Source organism: Falco naumanni, chromosome Z, assembly GCF_017639655.2.
Source record: "Falco naumanni isolate bFalNau1 chromosome Z, bFalNau1.pat, whole genome shotgun sequence".
Taxonomy (NCBI): Eukaryota; Metazoa; Chordata; class Aves; order Falconiformes; family Falconidae; genus Falco; species Falco naumanni.
The window spans coordinates 49528249-49547660 of NC_054080.1; the positions used below are offsets into that span (position 1 = coordinate 49528249).

The 19412-nt window shown below is 42.4% G+C and overlaps 1 protein-coding gene across 6 annotated transcripts in view; it reads right to left on the reverse strand.

Annotated features, from left to right (window-relative positions):
• DENND4C (DENN domain containing 4C) overlaps window positions 1-18068 on the reverse strand; it is a 79555-nt gene extending 61487 nt beyond the window's left edge. For 4 of the 6 annotated variants that reach the window (XM_040579687.1, XM_040579689.1, XM_040579688.1 and 1 more), the window contains exon 1: window positions 17880-18068. The gene's annotated coding sequence lies outside the window, so the exon portion shown is untranslated. Of the gene's footprint in view, window positions 1-17256; window positions 17728-17879 lie in introns of those variants that run through there. The other 2 variants (XM_040579686.1, XM_040579690.1) reach the window with 1 other exon arrangement.
• Between the last annotated feature and the right edge of the window lie 1344 nt (window positions 18069-19412).

The window sequence follows — 19412 nt, forward strand, 5'->3', positions numbered from 1 at the left end:
CAAGGACTACCACAGGCACCTCACTCCCCAATACAGAACTTAATAAGCTACATGAACCAAGTCTTTATACATGCAACTTCTCTATTATTTCCAATGAACAAATCAGAAGATAGAAGTGGCAGGCAAACTTTGGTTACCTTTCCAAAAACTCAGAAAGGAACTTCCTTTGCTGTGGTAGAAAAGGGAAAGATCTGTTTCTTTATTCACACAGACCATTCTTTTAACTTGAGCGAAGATTAAATAACGTTATTGGTGAAGGGGTAGGAAAAATAATTTTTTCTCATTTGTAAAAAAGAATCTTCACTGAATCTTGTTAAATCTTAATTTTATACCACAGCAACCACTGCAGAATTTCTTTTCATCAGTGACTTCAGAAACGTTCCTTGTTCACATTAAAAGCATTACATAATATGCATAGACAGTTAAAATAAGCAACCAGCAAGACAGCATACTTCTTGAGGTAAAGCAGCATCAGCTATTCATTAAAACTGAAAATGGAAAGAAATTAAAAGAAGATTTGTAAATTACTTTAAAAACATGTTTGAAGAAGCTAAATCACTGTCATACATGGCAAAGAGATACTGACAGATTGCATCAACCCTTCAGCTTGCCCCCCACCCCACCCCCCTTTCTGCACACATTTCAAGTACCTTTATAGATGATCTAATCCAACCCCCCTGCCACGGGCAGGGGCACCTTCCACTAGACCAGGTTGCTCAAAGCTCCATCCAACCTGGCATTGAACACTGCACGGATGGGGCATCCACAGCTTCTCTGGGCAGCCTGTTCCAGTGTCTTACCACCTGCATCATCATAAATGTCTTATGTCCAACCTAAACCTACCCTCTTTCAGTTTAAAACTGTTGCCCCCCTTACCCTGTCACTGCAGGCCTTGTTTAAAAAAAAAAAAAAAAAAGCAGCAGTTATATCACAACAGTGGTAAAAATAAAGGCATGACAAAGCTGGTGTGAAAAACTGACAACACTGATTAAAAAAAGACTTTTGCAGAAAAGGTGATCTTAAATCAGAGCAACAAAGTTTAGTCCCCTGGCACTGGAGAAAGTAGAACCTGAAGGCCTGAACTCAGCAATGAGGACTTGATCACTTAAAGAGTTTTGTCTCTAGGACTGCTTCTAATAATCAAATCTTAAATACAAATGCTAAAGGACTGAAACTACAATTGGATATAATAATTAGTATTAATACTATGAATATTTTTCAAAACTGCCTATTGGTGGAAATGCATCAACAATAGTGCTTTCTTCTGTTGTTTTTTTTCTTTTTCCAGCTATTTCCTAGTTGTAATTCACAGCAACAGAATACGGTGAAGGTCAGAATGATTGCTTTTGTTCTAACTGCCTCAAAATTTGTCCTTGTTTCAAGACATGGAAGCTAATATTGAAGTTACTTTGAAAAGCACTAAGTAATGCAATCATGGACTATCCTTGGCTATTGAAACTTCAGACTTTTTTTTAAAACGTAAAATACAGGTATGATTCTAGCACATATATATACTCACGCAGGCTTAAATGTTCTCAGCATATGCAAAGACAGTCACTAATATTACCACTGAACAACCAGAACATAACTGGAGTATACACACAGTGTTCCTAAAAAGCTTGCGCTCCATGGCTTGCCCATTCCAGCTTGTCTTCACACTGCTACCGCTCACATCAGTATGCTTGCCCATACTATAGTCACTTCTAAGCAAGCCCATTTCTACTCAGATAAGAGTGCAACTCCAGCTGATGTGTTTCAGTTTGGTGCATGTGGGACAGCAGAAATCAGACCTTGTGTATCCATCACAGATGACTGAAAATTATTACAGGATGGAGCATTATAAACCAGACTACTCAACAATGCTAAAAGAGTTCAGGTGAACTATGAGGGTTATCAAACATTATCATAATCATATCATTAGCAACACATAGGGAAGTTACATGGCCATGTCTATATATGAGTTCTACGAAGCATATTTTATTATGTGTAAGAATATAGATTAATATATACAGACACATATATACATACACCACAACAAAAGACAAGACATTACTTCACGAGTACCATTAGCACTGAACAGGATTAAAACAGAGGGAAAAAACAGTTGTCCACAGATTATTAGTTACAGACAGATGGTAACAAGAGTAAAAGAACTCCTGGACATGCATTTATAGTCTTTCTTTTTTGGAATGCATATCACATTGTTGTAAATTATGAAATAAAGTAACAGTTACAGTCACTTGACTAAATCAAACAGTATTAGAAAAACTAGAATTACAAAAATAACTTCACAGACGTGCAATGCCCACCTTCTACCTGTCTTACACACAGCCAGCTCTGGAACAACCCCAATCACCCATGCTTGGGTCTGAACTTGCACATATGCTAATACAGGACAATTCCTTCTAGCAGTTTTCAAGTAAACATTTGAGAATGTAGTGGTTTCACAACAGAAATAAGTTACAAGTTACAAGCTACAAGCTCATTATCTTACAGAGGTCTGTAACATTGTGAAAAATAAACTTAAGGACAAGGTGAAAGATAAAAAGCCTGCCAATTACATTTAATGAAGTATTTCTATAGGATTGCTTTTATTGGTTAATTGAAAACTTCATCCAGAAAAAAAGTTGTATAAAGGTCTGGTACTGCAAATAATCAAACTGGTTTTTTGTGTCAGATAGCTAAATTGTTGCAAATCTACACATATTCAAAGGAAAAAATGTTGACTCCTATACTACCTTTTTGCGTACCAGACCTTTTTCTGACAGCAGCCAAACAAAAATCAGGCATAAAATGAATGTAATCAGCTTTGTTGGTAAAGTATTCTAAAGCATTCCAAATAGATCAGGGCATGAGAGTTGGAAAGAAGCAAAAATAGAACATCAAATCACCTCAGGTAAGAAATTCCTACAGAACCAAAGGCACCACACCTAGAAACAACTCGGTGAAACAGTTCCCTTTTTTTCTTTCTCCACCTGTACAAAAAGCAGTTCTTAGAGCACAAGGGTTCTGCAAACGGTGAATGAATGAGAACAAAATCACTTCTGTTTTAAGCTCCTAAAATGTCAAACACAGCTCTACAGTTATGCTGAAAAATAAAACCTGTATTTTATAAATTGATTAAATCAAAAATTCTTAACATCAAATTAGCAGACACACCAAAGACAAAAGGCTAAAACACCACAGGTGGTAAATGAATATATCTTTTTCACACTTCAATTTCTACAATGGCTGAAGACATCCATAGTCCTTTATAGCCTAAGCAAGACATATATTCGCTCTCTCTTTGGTTATTTGTTACTGACATTTTCATAAGAGCCACTAGCAAGTACACCATTCATATAAAGGGAAACGGGTCTGTGTACTCTTCCAATGTAGTTTTCCTTTTCTATTTCAAACCATAGCCTTTGAAATGATGCAATAGTGTGCTTCATATGAAGAAAGGCTGGTGAAGTGAACTGACTTTTGCAAATCCAGTATTGTAATAAGTGATAATCATATGGCGTACTTCTTTAGTTTTGTAAGGCATATACACCTTCATATAATCACAGAAACATTTAGATTGGAAAAGACCTTCGAGGTCATCAAATTCAACCATTAACTTAATACTGCCAAGTCCACCACTAAGCCATTTCCCTAAGCACTGCATCTACATGGTTTTCAAACACTTGTAGGGATGATGATTCTACCAACTCCTTGGGCAATCTGTTCCAGTGCTTGACCACCCTTTCGGTGAAGAATTTTTTCCTTATTAACCAATTTAAATGTCCCCTGACACAACTTGAGGCTGTTTCCTCTTGTCCTATCACTTGTTATCTGGGAGAAGAGACCAACACCCACCTCACTACAGCCTCTTTTCAAGTAGTTGTAGAGGACAATAAGATCCTTCCTCAGCCTCCTCCTCCTCAGGCTAAACAGCCCCAGCTCCCTCAGCTGCTCCGCATAAGCCTTGTGCTCCAGACCCTTCACCAGCTTCATTACCCTTCTCTGGCCACGCTGCAGCACCTCAGCGTCTCTCTTGCAGTGAGGGGCCCAAACCTGAACACAGCGTTCGAGGTGCGGCCTCACCAGTGCCCAGTGCAGGGGGACCATCGCTGCCCTGGTCCTGCTGGCCACACCGTGTCTGGTACCAGCCAGGGTGCTGCTGGCCGCCTTGGCCACCTGGGCACACTGCTGGCTCACGCCCAGCCGGCTGTGGACCAGCACCCCCAGGCCCTTTCCCACCAGGCCCTTTCCAGCCGCTCTGCCCCAGCCTGTAGCGCTGTGTGGGGCTGCTGTGACCCAAGGGCAGGACCCGGCACTGAGCCCTGTTGAACCTCACAGGAATGGCCTCGGCCCATCGCTCCAGCCTGCCCAGATCCCTCTGCACAGCCTGCCTGCCCTAAGGACAGCAACACTCCCCCCGGTCTGGTGTCACCTGCAAACTTACTGAGGGTGCACTCAGTCCCCTCACCCAGACTGTTGATAAAGACATTAAACAGGACTGGCTGTGTGGATACGCAAGCTCTGATTTCTGCTCTCCCACATGCAACAGGACTGGCCCCAATACTGAGCCCTGGGGAACACCACTTGTGACTGGTTACCACCTAGATGTAACTGTTTACTACCACCCTTTGGGCTCAGCTGTCCAGCTAGATTTTAATCCAGCACAGAGTATGCACACCCAAGCCATAAGCAGCCAGTTTCTCCAGGAGAATGCTGTGGGAGATGGCGTCAAAGGTTTTACTAAGGTCCGCGTAGACAACACCCACAGCCTTTCCCTAATAGGTGGGTTCACCTTGTCGTAGAAGGAAATCAAGTTCATCAGGCAGGACCTGCCTTTCATAAACCCGTGCTGGCTTGGCCTCATCCCCTGATTGTCTTCGCACGTGCTCTATGATGGTGCGCAGGGTTATTGGCTCCATAACCTTACCCAACACTGAGGACAGCCTGAATGGCCCGTCGTTTCCCAGATCTGTCCTGCCCTTCTTGTAGATGGGTGTCACACTGGCTAACCTCCAGTCTTCTGGGACCTCCCCAGTTAGCCAGGACTGTTGATAAATGATGGACAGTCGCTGCGCCAGCTCCTCCACCGGCTCCCTCACTAACCCTCAGGTGGATCCCATCCAGCACCATAGACTTGTGTGTGTCCAAGTGGAGCCGCAGGTCGCTGACCGTTTCCTCCTGGACTACGGGAACTTCATTCTGCTCCTCGTCCCCCCCTTCCAGCTCAGGGGCTGAGTATGCTGAGGGTAACTGGCCTTACTATTAAAGGCTGAGGCAAAGAAAACATTAAGTACCTCAGCCTTTGTTGCAATGTTCCCTTCCCCACATCCAATAAAGGATGCAGATCACCTTTGACCGCCCTTTTGTTTCTAATGTATGTGTAAAAACATTTTTTGTTGTCTTTTACAGCAGTGGCCAGCCTGAGTTTTAGCTGGACTTTTGCCTCTTTAATAATCACCCTGCATAACCTCACAACATCCTTATAGTCCTCCAGAGTTGCCTGCCCCTTCTTCCCAAGGCAGTAACCTCTCCTTTTTTCCCCTGAGTTTCAGGCAAAGCTCTCTGGTTCAGCCACGCCGGTCTTCTTCCCCACCAGCTTGTCTTTCAGGACATGGGGATGCCTTCCTGAAGAATGTCCAGCCTTCCAGGAACCCTTGGCCCTCCAGGACTGTCTCCCAAGGGACTCTATTGACCAGGCTTTTAACAGGACAAAGTTTTCCTCTGGAAATCCAAGGAAATGGTTCTGCTGAGCCCTCGCTGCTTACTTCTTTGAGAATTGAAAACTATCATTTCATGATCGCTGTGCCCAAGATATCCTTCCCAGGATTGCCAGCAGTCCTTCCTGGTTTGTTAACAGCAGGTCCAGTGGAGCATCAGCCCTGGTTTGCTCACTGACCAGCTCTGTCAGGAAGTTATCTTCCACACACTCCAGGAGCCTCCTAGACTGTGTCCTCTCTGCTGTGTTTGTCACTTAAGGATCAGTTTTGTCAGTGTTAAGTCTTGCAGCTTTTCAGACCCGTTTTAGAAGCAAATGGAGAACATTTTGCCCTTAAATATATTATTGTTCTCCTTTACCCTGAATTTTCTTTGCAATTTCTATGTATTCCTGTTCTGTATATGAGTCCTTGGATTGCTAGAACAAAAAATCAAAGGAAAGGACGAAACTAGTCAAAAATTTTTAGCTTTATATTTAATACATCAGAATTATTCAGAAAAGACACAAAAGCATACTACTAACATTTAAGATTTTGTCTTCAGAAGCAGAACTGAGCATTTTTCTGACTAAAATCAGACTAAAAGCAATGTGGAGGGAAAAAAAAATAAGAAAAAAAAATAAATCACCAAACCACCCCAACTCGAACTACTTCTACCACACTCAAAAGCTGAAGTTTTCCTATTGTACAGTAATTTCAAGTTGTCCAATAGTATAAAAATTGGCATGGTTACAGACATGTGAGGCCAAAAAACAAACTCCAAAGTGACCTGCGGACTCTAGAGTAGAAACAGCTGGAATCAATGAAGGCAAATTTGGTACCAGTAAATGAAGTTCTATTGCCAAGGACAGAAAACAGAAATGGAAAAGATGTGAGAAAGGAAGAATGACAATCATCAAGCAGTCCAGATACACTCATTTAATAAACCAGTTTAATCTTGTTCCATCATTGTTGTACCCAAACTGTCCTTTCACGTAACAGGAGATGGCAACTGCTCCAGAGGCTGCAAAGAAAATAGTCCAAGAAAGAAATCAAATAATAATAGTTCTCAGAGCAAGGGAAGTACTTTATAAAATGCACTTACTGCCCCAGTTGCAAGCTTTAAAGGTTAGCCATGCTCAGTATTATGTAATGAGTGAAACATCTGCGGCCCTGGAAACATTCTTTGTTAGAGAACTCTTTCTGTAATTGGAAACTCCGTTGGAACAGAGCCAAATATAGTAGCCTGAAACAAAAATAAAACAGTGAAGAAAAAGTCAAGGCACAATAGTGCGGTGGTTAAGTGCCTTTGGGGAGCCCAAGTCTCCTAGATTGCTTGTTGTAGGTTTTTTGGTGCCCTTTTTTTGTTAGGGTGATGCTGGACTATGGTTTGGTTTTGGGAGGTCACAGGAGAGATGTTCTGTTTCAAATACACCTAAGATGTTACTTGAAGTAAGCTACATACTCTCTTTCTAGTAAGAATTGAAATAATTAAGTATTAGCATTGAAATTATTTTGCCAGAATCTCCAGTGACAGATTGCCAGATCACTGAATCATGCTTTGATTTCATTTTTGTTAGCTGCCTACAATACAATCAGCCATATGCTTCTTGAAATTGTCTCCTAAGGGCTCCACAAATCCACAGTGGAAAACCCATTCAGTAGTTTTTGAGGAGTATGATTTTCCTCATTATTATCTTTTGGGGAAAAAAAAGATCAGACTGCAGGAAGACGTCATTCTTCTCTGTAGGTATTTCCATTGGCAGCTTTATCACATCAAACACAGGCTGGTTCACTGACATTTTGAGAGCCTCACAACCTGTGCCCACCCCACTGAACACCTTTCCCGGCAATCAAGATGACTACTCCCATTTTTGGTTGGCCTATGACACCAGCCTCAAATCACTTGGTTTCATGTCAGCGTTTTCATTCTTTCTCAGCTGCTTTTCAAGCTTGGCAGGAGCTTATTAACACCCCACAAGCCTGTCTTTTAATCCTCTTGCCAACTCCTCATTAAGAAACTTGTCTTTTGCCAAGATGGCTTAAAAAAGTCCAAACCGCATGCTTGACAGCAGTTAGAATACTCATGGTTTTGGTCTTACGTTGCAGCAGCGAGAACCTTACAGGAGGAACTGTCTTTTTGCTCTTTATGCTGCACGGAGCATACCATGATCTTGATTTTTTTTGCACATTTCTGCAGTGAGGGTTTGCATTAGCACATCTGTAGCAAATGCAGAAAGAGTGCAAGTTAGGTCTCCAAGTGATCCCTCTACATCATTTACGTTGCAGGTCATCTTGCAATGAAGTTACCACAAACAAAAATCACACATAACAAGCTTAGGCAGGAGTATGGTTCCTGAAAACTTAAGCCCTCAACTTTCATAAGTATCTTCTGTATTGTCAGATGTTTTAGTGAAACTCTTTCCAAAGACAAGATCTTTGTTTAGCATCTAAGCTACTCTTCCCATTCCTAGATAAAGGCTAATAGAGAAATGGATCAAGGCAATGTAAGAAAGTGCAGTAACTGTCATTGATTGCCTCTCATATCTCTTCTGATTTATTTTAAAGAATGTCCATGAGAGGACCCATGCAACCACACTCCAGTCCAGTCACAACTCCAAAAGCCAGAATAAAATGGACCAAAGCCACCTAAAGGATAGTAAAGCCATCTTAAAATTATGGAAATGGAAAGGCATTCACAAATAAAAGTCATCAAGTGGATGGTGCATCTGTGAAACCACACATGTAAAATGAATCAAAAATTTTCATTATGACTACAACTTTTGCTCCAGAATAAACAAAAATATTGCTTAAGTTTGTACTGACAAAGTTAATTTATATCCACAGACAAAAAAGTTTTGTCATTCTGTGGAAAATCTGACTTGTATTTTCCTTTTATGTTAAAATTTTCAGTCACTTTTGAGACAACCAGAACACCTGCTTTTTACACAAAAACTCATCACAAAATTTTTTTGCCTTTGAATTCTGCGGTATGTGTAAAGAAACTTATGCTTCCACCTCTTAAAAGCCCTTGGTTATCAATCCTTGCTTCTTGCTGTGCTCACTTATATTCCTGAATAAATATATTCAGAACTATCTGAATCTATTCAAGCCCACATTTCAGTCTTCTGAATAGTCTAATGATCTCAAATTAGATGTATATTAAAGATATGTGTATTATATGAACTTCTGAAGAAAATAATCATGAAAGATAACACATTAGAAAGGTACCACTTAGGCAAATATTTTCCTCAAACACTAAAAAAACCTGTCAAACAGAATAGCAAGCCCATGATTGTCATGAAACCTGACCACTCACCAGATGGCAAATAAATGTAAAGTTTGACATTACATCTATTTTTATTGTTTGCATAATATTATCACCTAACACTAAAATATCTATACTGTATTAGTCAACACACTGGTGGAGACAAAACACTTACAGGAAACTTGATTTTCTGGAATGAGCTATATAGATTCTGAACACGAAAATAAGTACCTTAAGTCAGAACATTGCTAGGAGTATACCTGCTTAGTTACAATACAAACAGAGAGAAAGGAAGAAAAGGTTATATTTTTTTTAAATTTCCACCAACATTACTAGCAGCCTCCAACATACTTGCCTAACAATCTGGAGAACTATCCATTCAGAGAGCATAAAACTTATCTATGGGTAGGATTCTGAAAGCAAATTTAAATATTAAGTCACATTCTCTCTTTTGCAAAGAGAAAAAAGGCAACATTGATTTACTGGTTTATATTGTTGTGCTGTTCATGTTTACCCTTTATTCTTTGCAACATCCATTTCTGTCATAATTTAACACATGCACTTGTCTTCCTATTTAAAACACTATTTATGCATGGTTTTATGCATTTTTTGTTATATATCAAAACATTATGTAATGCTTATATTGATATAGTAATACACTAGAAATGAAAAATCTGGTTTCCTAAAGCAGGCTATGACTACTGTGGGCATAATTCACAGTTGTTTAGCATTCCTACTTCCAATTTAACCATCTAGGAATGGATTAATCCAATTTACTTAGATCACTGATTTCAGCTTTTTCTAAATTGTCTGGAAATTCAAACAGACATCCTTCCCCAAGGTTTGTTCCCACACACCTTACATAACCGCACAGTCCCGTCAAGTCTACCCAGTGCTCAGTTGCTGCGGCATGCAAAAAAACATTTGAGACCCCTACATTCATTTTCCTGCACAGTGTGGAGTGGAATGCACAGTTTCTCCTTTGGTGGGGGAATGGAGGTGGGGAAGTATGCCAGCCCTTACTATCTGCTCCCAAGTATACAGTAGTGGAACACCCTCATTCTCCTCCACTGATACTGCTCCACTGCACACTTTACTGGCTCTAGGAAGAGGCAAGTGGGACAACAGTCACATGGTCATAAGATTTACCTGAGAGGTAGGCTATGAGCATTTCAGTTTCTGCTCAAAAAAAAAGGGCATCACACAGCCCTCTATAACAACACATTTTTAATCCTGTAAGCTCTTCCCCTCCCCACCTTCATTCTTCCTCTGTCTTTTTTTAATAGGTCTAGGGCAGCATCAATACTCCATACAGACAAAAGGAGAAGGAATACAAATGGAGTGATACAAGATAATTTGCACATACCAATGTGGACAACTCAAATGCTTTCAACTCAGATGTTCAATGCAGCAAGCATACCAATTAAGGATGAAATTTTTACAAAGGTACAAGAAGAGGCGTTTACACACTAGAGGCTCACAGCAGATTCCCTTCTCATACTTGTGCCTCATCTGGCTGTTAATATAGCTAGGAAACCAGCTTAAAGTTAGAGGAGTGACTTATATTTAATAAGATACATTTTTTTTCCCTACAGAATTAGTTAGATCAAAGACACTAAGAATAAGAGGTTTTGAGATGAACTGTGCATACACTGTACATCTGAATCACACAGAAGAAAAGCTGTAAATGTCTTTGTGCAGGATTTGTTCTGTTTTCTTTAAAATAAACTGAAATGTCACATTAGTCATTACATTCATGGTGAATGAGTCATCATAACCCAAAGGAACTTAAGGCTTTCATATATAATTATCTTACAAGATGATGCCTACAAAAAAAAGTTCAAAGCACAAATGCAGCAAAGTATACACATCAGAGTTCAAAATGACACTCCCTTTCTAAGAAAGCGTGGGTCACATACTGTGCCTTTTTTCAAAGGTAAACTTTCTACTTGGTCTACCAAATCCTGAACAACATATTCCTTGTTTTATGCATAATGTAGATTTGGTTTATTCCTAGAACTGTACCTGCACAGGCCAGGAGTGCACAGAAGAATCCTGCTCTTCAGAGACATACAGGTATTCTGGTATAAGCCCCTGTGTAAATACATCACTACCAGCAAAACCAACTTTTCATTTGCAGACTGTTCTGTTTATGACTTGTGATCTTCTTACACCAACACAACTGGTTTATTAGTACTGGAAAAATTCAGTGGTATGCTTATACTTTATTCAAGTAACAAAACACAGTCTTACACAGGGAGAATTACTACTTAAAGCCTAAGGCATAACTGAAAGAAGAACATAACAAGTAAGGATGCATCCCCAAGGTTATGCAAGAATTTAGTGTCAGAAGAAATTTAAGTCTTTCACTGGTGATTCTAACTGGTGATTTGAGTCAAGTAAGCAATTCATAGGAGATACGGACTTGCTTTTTCTGGTTTCATCACAACTTTGAGTAAACAGTAACATGTTCAGGCAGTTTGGAAGTTTTCTTTTCTGTCCTGCTTAGCCTTTAATACTCAGAACTGAAAACAAACCTGGATGTGACCAATAAAAGGCATACAACCTATTCATTAACAAACCAGAACTACACATCACAGTGGTTCATGACTTAGAAAGCTTACAAGAAAATTACTTGTACTCTTCCTCCTCCTGCCAATTCCAAATTTTATTTGTAGATATTTGTGGGATCTATTGGGAAAACTAAACTTAACTTCACGTGGTTAGCTTTCCTAGGTTCCTTCTACAAGAAGTGTAAGTGGAGCTTCAAATGATAACTGAAGGCATCTGAAGTCAGAATTACCCCTTAAAAAGTGGTGGATAACAGAGGAAGAAGGGAGCCAAGAAAGATGGGTCTCCCTAGGCTAAAACTAACTTGTCAATACCCCTCTTCAGTCACATCTTTGGCCATTTCAGAAGCTTAACAGGTATAAGACACGTATGTTTTATGTACATAAAACATTTCTCAGGCTCTCCAGATCCTTGAAATTATTTCCTCTGCAAAAACACATTTTTTATGATTTAAGGAAACCTGCAAAATATATTCCTCATGCCTTAAAAAAACAAACAAGACCCCCTCAGTGTACGTAAGTTCAGATTAACCTCAAACACAACAATTTTCTGCCACTTAAACCTAGATAACCAGCAGTTTACATTCTCATTAGGATCACTCATTGCTTAAAAAGTTACTGGGAGAAATTAAGCATCAAGAAAACAATGAAGGCATAGGTATAAATGACTCCATAGACTAGGCTAGCGGTTGCTGTTGCTGTTACTCCCAAGGATGGATGGCTGATCAACTGTTGAGAACTGGCCACACTGGTTTTAATATTTTGCAATAGTTCCATTCAATGATTAGAGTAACTGACTGGATGATCTGTTGCTGTGACTCAGCAGTGTGTTTTTCCTTTAATTTTTTCTTAGACAAAGTATGGATATCCTATAGAAGTTTCAGGGCTTAACTATATAGCTATAGATGCCTTGATTTCTAACACTAGTTAAGTGCTTGAACTACTTTTTCTTCATACGTTGCTCCTAGGTAGCTGCTTTCTAGTTGTGGTTCTCTTTCTCCCAACTTCATCTGCACTTTTATCCTTTCTCAAAGAAGAAAGATATAGTTTACACATTATATAGACATGCCTGGAGGATATCTTACTTGCAAGACTTCTACCTATGTCAGGTTTCTTATCTCAGTGAGAGTATAGTTTCTTCCCCAGAGAATAACAAAGAAGGCTGGAGCCATGTTATGTGACACCAGGAATAGCAGCACTGGGTAGCCCAACGAAAGAAAGAAAAAAAAAGTAAAAAAAAAACCCACCAAACAACACTTGCTTTCACCAGTCACACAATGCTTCAACGTCAAAGATTTGCAGGGTATAACAGGGAAGAGGAGCACTGAAGAATGCACCAGTGACTAGACTTCAGCTCAAGCATTACTGATCAAAGGCTGTAATTAATTATAAAGGCAAAAGCTATTGCTGAAATGTGTAGGTTCAGAAAGAAAGCAAGAACATGGGGTTCCTTGCCTCTGATGAAAAATGGCTACATTTTGTAGTAGAGCTACAATTTGTTCACAACTGGAAAACACTTTCAAGAGGAAGAAAGCTTCTGCTACTTCGGAGACTGGTAATTGTAAACTCAGCTTTTGCTGCCAGAACTGAACAACTTAATTTGCAAGTCAATCCCCGATTTATTCTTAACATCTTTTAGACAGAAAAGCACAGGCTCTTGGTTGATGCTTTAAAAACATCAAGTCTCTTTAGAAAGGTTTTGAGAGTAAAGGAAAGGAACTCAAGTGTCACAAAATGTGAAGATGAAAGCAGAATAAGGCAAAACTGGCTCACTGCATTTAACTGAAACAAAGCAAATGGAATGTTTAATGACAGGCAAGCCAACCTTTAGGCAAGAAATCATGAGTACGTTTTTACTGTTCCCTGTATCAACAATCTCGAGTTCGCTGCTCTTCAAAAAAAAAAAAAAAAGTCACATACATAAACTCAGAATTTCATTATAATCTTTGTTATTCTGAAAACTGTTTCCAAGTTTCCTATCTGCCAAAGCAAACAGTAAACATCAGGACCACATTTATATCCTCGAAGAGCCTGTAAGCAGAAACAAAGGACTAGAGTGAGATACTAACCAAGACAAAATTTTCTGCTCTGTTCCACCTCGGAATGCAGAGCAGTGTAACTGTATTCCTGGAACCTTAGAATAAATAAGTCTGTATGTGCACATTGTGTGACAGATGCAGTCATAAGAATAATTGAACATGAAACAGTCACACTCCACCAGAACCCATGTTGTAGACCAGAAACAGTCTTGAACTAACTCACTTTCAACAACACAGAGGTCTGAATTGTAAGCCTTCAGCTCCACAAATCTGCAGAAAGCAGGCATTCTCATGATCATTGTCGGGGTGGAGTATTCCCAGCAACACCACCTTTTTATCCAACAAGAAAGAAGCAGCATCACATTTCTGTGTAACTGAGGGCTACGATTTTGAGAGAGGGATGATTTTTGTAGCAAGATGTAAGCTCAAAAGTACATCTAAAAATCCAAAAACTTCAGTTTACAGTTTGAAGCATATAGGAAGAAAGCAGGTCTCATACTGCACAGTGCAGCAAACTGATTCTCATTTTCAGATTGAAATAAGTAGTAATGGACAACTATCTGGCAACTCACATGGGGAGCAATTTAGTAACTATGACAATGATCCCTATGAACTATTTCAGAGGTCACCTACACCATGATCTTCAGCATCCTGAACATTATTCAAGAAAGTGGCGATATAAGAATTATTTAAAGAAGGAAAAGAGAGGGGGAGAAAAAAGTAAATATCTACATATACAAATATCTATAGTGAACAACAAGAATGAATTTGAAAAACAGAGCACGTTAGTTAAATCCTTACAAACAGTTAACAAAACATGGCCTCCGGAGAAGGGACAGACATCATAAATACCTCAAGATGGGGTGCAACCGGATAAGCTCGAGGAGAACCAAATGGTTAATAAGACCAAACAGATAATTACTGGAACTACTTGTAAACTATCCTAATTTGCATACTAAAAGATCCACCCTGGAGCAAAGAGAACCCCCTAATAACAAAGCCCCCTCCCCACAGAACGTGCACGGTGAAAAAACGAACACTGTACCTTTAAATGGAGACAAGACTTGTAAGAACCAGTGAGAAACAAGTGTGGCTAAACGTATTTGTAAGCAATTGTTCAAAGCGTATAAAAAGTTTTGCTACGTGTTAAGGGGTGTGCTAGCTTTGTGGATTTACCACCCAGCACCTGCTGCTGTGCAGACAGGCAATGAACAAGTATCTCCACTCTGTGTGTGGACCGGCTCCTGCACACCGGGTGAAGAACCCAGATTTGGGTAACAGGAGGGAGTGATCCATGCCTTGGGATGACTAGCAAGCACGGGGAGGGGTGGGGTGGGGAAAGTTCTACCAGAAAGATTCTTACAGTGCAAGGTACCTCTAAACAAAAAGATGCCAGATTTAGAGGTTACAGGTGCTTTTTGTTGTTATTTCAGTCAGAAGGCTATGCAAGCCAACAAAGGAAGCACTGCTACATGAAAACATTAAGATCACCAAACATTATCAGTCTTTAGCATACTGCTCTGCGCCTATGGCTGCCATTGACATTTATCTGAAAGCTTAATAAGAGATCTGATCTTACATAACAGTTGAAAGATTACATTACCTTCCTCTTACAACTTTGGAAATATACCTTGCCTACTGCATTCTACTGAGACTTTTTTCCTGTTGTACTTTTAAGCAAACCCAGATGCATGCATCAAGGCTAACACAGGAACTTTTTTGTCCTTAAAGCAAACCAAGGTTGAATTCGAAATTCAATTTTCCACTGGTCAGAGACAGACCTAAGAAAGAACCAAGCTTAAAAAGATACCATTTCAAGCACTGTATTTCAACAATACATCGCACTGCTACTCCAAATGAGAATTCACACATTTTAAATCAGAGGGATGCTATCCGTATCACCATTTGGATATCCCAATTTTGCTCAAGTTTGATGGCTTTCATTCAAAAAAATACAAAAGTTGATTGGAAAGTAATCACACACCATCTTCAAACAAGAAAACAAACAGTAAGACTTGGTCCAAAATCTCGTTAGGTTCACTCCGGGCTACACAGTGCCCAACCTTAACCTAAAAAGTAACAACCAAACATAACATACTTATAAATTAAGATAGGGATTTTCTTACATACTTAAAATAATTTAAAAAAATAATACCCAATATTTTAGATTTTAGCAGTACTAAGTGTCTATGTGTGCCACTAAGCGTTTTAACATAGAAGTCAGAAGTCATGTCCGCAAGCCAATATTTACATTTCTGGTTTCTGCTGAACTCTTTCATTGCGCTCCCCAAAAACAGAACGCATAATTAGCATTTCATATCCACTGGAATGGCAAAAAGCAGCTTGTCAGCCAAGTATTAAAAAAAAAATTGTTAAAAAATACTTACAGTCACATTGACACTAAAAGCATTCTCAAGCTATCTAACAGTTTTGACTATTTTTAGTTTGTATCCTTTGTTTCAAACATTTGAAATACAGATGCTAGTCTGGTTAGTAAATCTGGTTAATCACTAAGTTTGGTCATGACTGCTTTTCATAAAAAAATACAAATAAAACCCCTTTCATTTTCCAAATAGTTATGAAGTGATTTACATCCCGTCATTATTTTTCTCCCCAAGAACGCAGAGAACATTCAGTGCTGTATTCTAACATGCTACCTTAAGAAGTGATGCAGTAACTTTTACTAACTTTGTGTTTAGTCTACACAAGAAAACAGCCAACAAAAGTAACTAAAAATAAATAATTTTATTTTTACTAATGTGTCCATGTACAGGCTCAATTTAGCTTGGTTAAAAACATCACAATAAGACAAGACATACTACAGAAGTCACACTAACAGAGCTTACAGAAAAAAAGATCAAATGTCTAGTTTGTTTACAAGCTAAAAGCTCAGGAGATCTAAAAGTTTAGCCACAGGCATTAAGTTTGAAATCAGCACAACAGTCCATGTTTGTAACATGCTCAACCGTAACAGCCAAAAGAGAAAATGGCATTAAAAAGACAGTTACAAAACAGGCATTTAATTTATATTTAATACAACTTCTTTCAGTTTTTGCACCCTTTCTAAGATTGTGGCATCACGATATATTAAGTTGTACTGGGGTGCTTTGGAAGATCATGTTTGGCATTAACAGCAGAGTTAATCAGCTTACATCACATTTAAAGCTTCTGACAGCTTCTGCAACTATTTTTCCCTATTTGACATACGAAGGCCCTAGCATATCACCAGATCCAGTTGCTACAGAGGTTATCTGGTCACGCAGCAAAGACACATCACATATCCTCGGATGATAGTAGAGGCTGATGAAGAGTTACGGCCCTAGCTTTTCCTTTTTTTCAATCGGCAGAACTAAACTAAGTTTTACGTCTTACCAATACGATCAGCTTCCAAAACACAGCACGACTATTGGTAATGGTGCCTCTGCCACCGGCTAGCAGAGCGCGGAGGGAAGGGACGACCCCTGCTATTCAAACACCCTTCCAACAGCCCCGACGCCGCTATTCGCCATCTCCGTGCGGGCGCGGACCAAGGCCCGAGCGCCCGCAAGGGCCAACGCTCCGCCGCGGGCCCCGCTGCCGCTCGCCTCGCCTCCGACCCCGCAAGGGTTAAAGCGGCTGACGCCGCAGCCTAGGGGAGGAGCCGGAGAGGGAAAGGGAGAGAAAAATGGAGAAATAAAGGAGGGAGCAGCCCGTGGACTCACCTGCAGCGCCTGCCACCTGCGCCGTGCCCCGCTGCCGCTCCTCCGCCGGCGGCCGCGGCGGGCCCACCGCTGCCCGCAGGGCCTGGCGCTCCCGAGGGACGGCCGCGGCGGACGGGGGCAGGGAACTCAACAATAATCATGATAATAAGATTAAAAAGCTCAGAAAGCGCCTTCGCCCTCCCGGCACCGCGCTGTGCGGGGTAAGGGCTGGCCCCAGCGCAGAGGCTCTACCAGGGCAGGGCAGAAGCCCTTCCCAGGGACGGACTCAGCGTCAGGGAAACACCCCAAACTTCCCTCCCTCTCTGGCGAGGAAGGAAGTTTCCTCCGGAGGTGGGAGAGGGAATGGGCCAGCGAGCCGGGAGGCGCGGGGGGGGCTCCCCCCGCCCAAGTGCCGGCTTCCCGCCGCTCCCCGAGGAGGGGGCGGCCGAAAGTCGACAAGGCGCCAGGTCCAGCGCCCGCTCCCCGCCTGTCAGGCCCCCTCCCTGCCTGCCTCCCTGCCTGCCTGTCAGGCCCCCTCCCTGCCTGCCTCCCTCCCTCCCTCCCTCCCTGCCTGCCTGCCTGCCTGCCTCCCTCCCTGCCTGCCTGCCTGCCTGCCTGCCTCACTGCCTCCCGCGGCCGCTCACCTGCCGCCGGCCGGCCGGCCCGCCGACAGCCGCCACCGGGCGCCCCTCGCACGCCCCAGCGGTCGCGGTGCTCCCGGCCCGGAGCTGCTCCCCGCGTCCGCCTCCTCCTCAGGAACCGCCGACCCCGCCGCCGCTCCTGTTTGGGGAGGAAGCGGCCACCATGTTATTCTCTCCCCCTCAAACGCCTACAGGCGGGTCTAGGCCCGCCCCGAAAGGAGGCGGTGGCGGCGGGGCAGGGGAGCGGCCGCGCAGCGCGGCCGGGGTGGCTGTTGCGGGCAGGGGGCGCCCGCGGGCGGCAGCCGTCGGCCAGGCTGCGCCGGGGAGGCCCGGCAGCGCGGCAGCCTCGGCCGGCCGGGTCCAGCGGCCCGGGCACCTGCGTGGCGGTCTGCGCCCCGCGGCGGGGAGGCGGGGGGCGGGGTGGCCCGGGGGGCCTGCCGGGCAGGCAGCGAGGTGAAGGGTAGGCTTCTGTGAGGTACCAGCCCCGGCTGGTGCTGGCCTGCGCCCCGGCTTCCGTAAGATATTTGTTTGTACGAGAAGACCTACCAGAAAGTTGACTCTTCAGGTCGTTACAGCCATCTGCCCAGAAAAGGCCGCTTGCTCCCTGTGTGATTCTCCTTACCCGCCTGGTACTTGGTGCTTTTTCTGAAAGGAGAAGCTTAGTGGGATAGACGAGCTGTGGGACATGCCTGGGCCCCGGACAGGCAAGGGGTGCATGTCATTAAAGTCACAAGAGATCAGCTATATGTTCGCAAGTCCATGGAGCCTGGTGGGATTCATCCCAGAGTACTGAAGGTGCTAACAGATGTTACAGCAAGAACCTTCTTGATCATCTGCCAAAGGTCTTGGGAGCCTGGGGAGGTCCCTGCTGACTGGGAGCTAGCCAGCGTTATTCCAGTTTACCAGAAGAGCACCAGGGGAGAACTGGGAAACTACAGACCTGTTAGTCTAACCTCAGTTCCTGGAAAAATTACGGAGATGATTGTACTGGGTGCTACTGAAAGCCATTTAAGGGACAGTCATCGGCACAGTCAACACAGGTTCACAAAGTAAAAGTCCTGTTTAACTAATTTCATGTCCTTCGATGATAAGGTCACCCACCCAGTGGGTGAAGGGAAAGTGGTGGATGTAGTTTTTCTGGATTTTAGTGAGGCTTTTAATGCTGTCCCTCACAGCACCCTCTGGACAAGCTGTCCCACTGTGAGATGAGCAGGTTCACGGTGCACTGGGTGAGGAACTGGCTGAATGCCAGGGCTCAGAGGGCTGCAGTGGATGGGGCTCCGTCTGGCTGGTGACCGGTCACCAGTGCTGTTCCTCAGGGTTCCGTTCTAGGGATTGCACAGTTCTGTTCAATACATTTATCAACTGTCTGGATCCAGGAGTTGAACGCACCATTAGTAAATTTGTCAGTGATAGTCAGCTGGGAAGTGCTGCTGACTCTCTTGAGGGACAAGAGACCTTGCAGAGGGATCTGAATAGACTGGAACATTGAGCAAGGATTAATGGCATGAAATTTCACAAATGCAAATGCCGGAT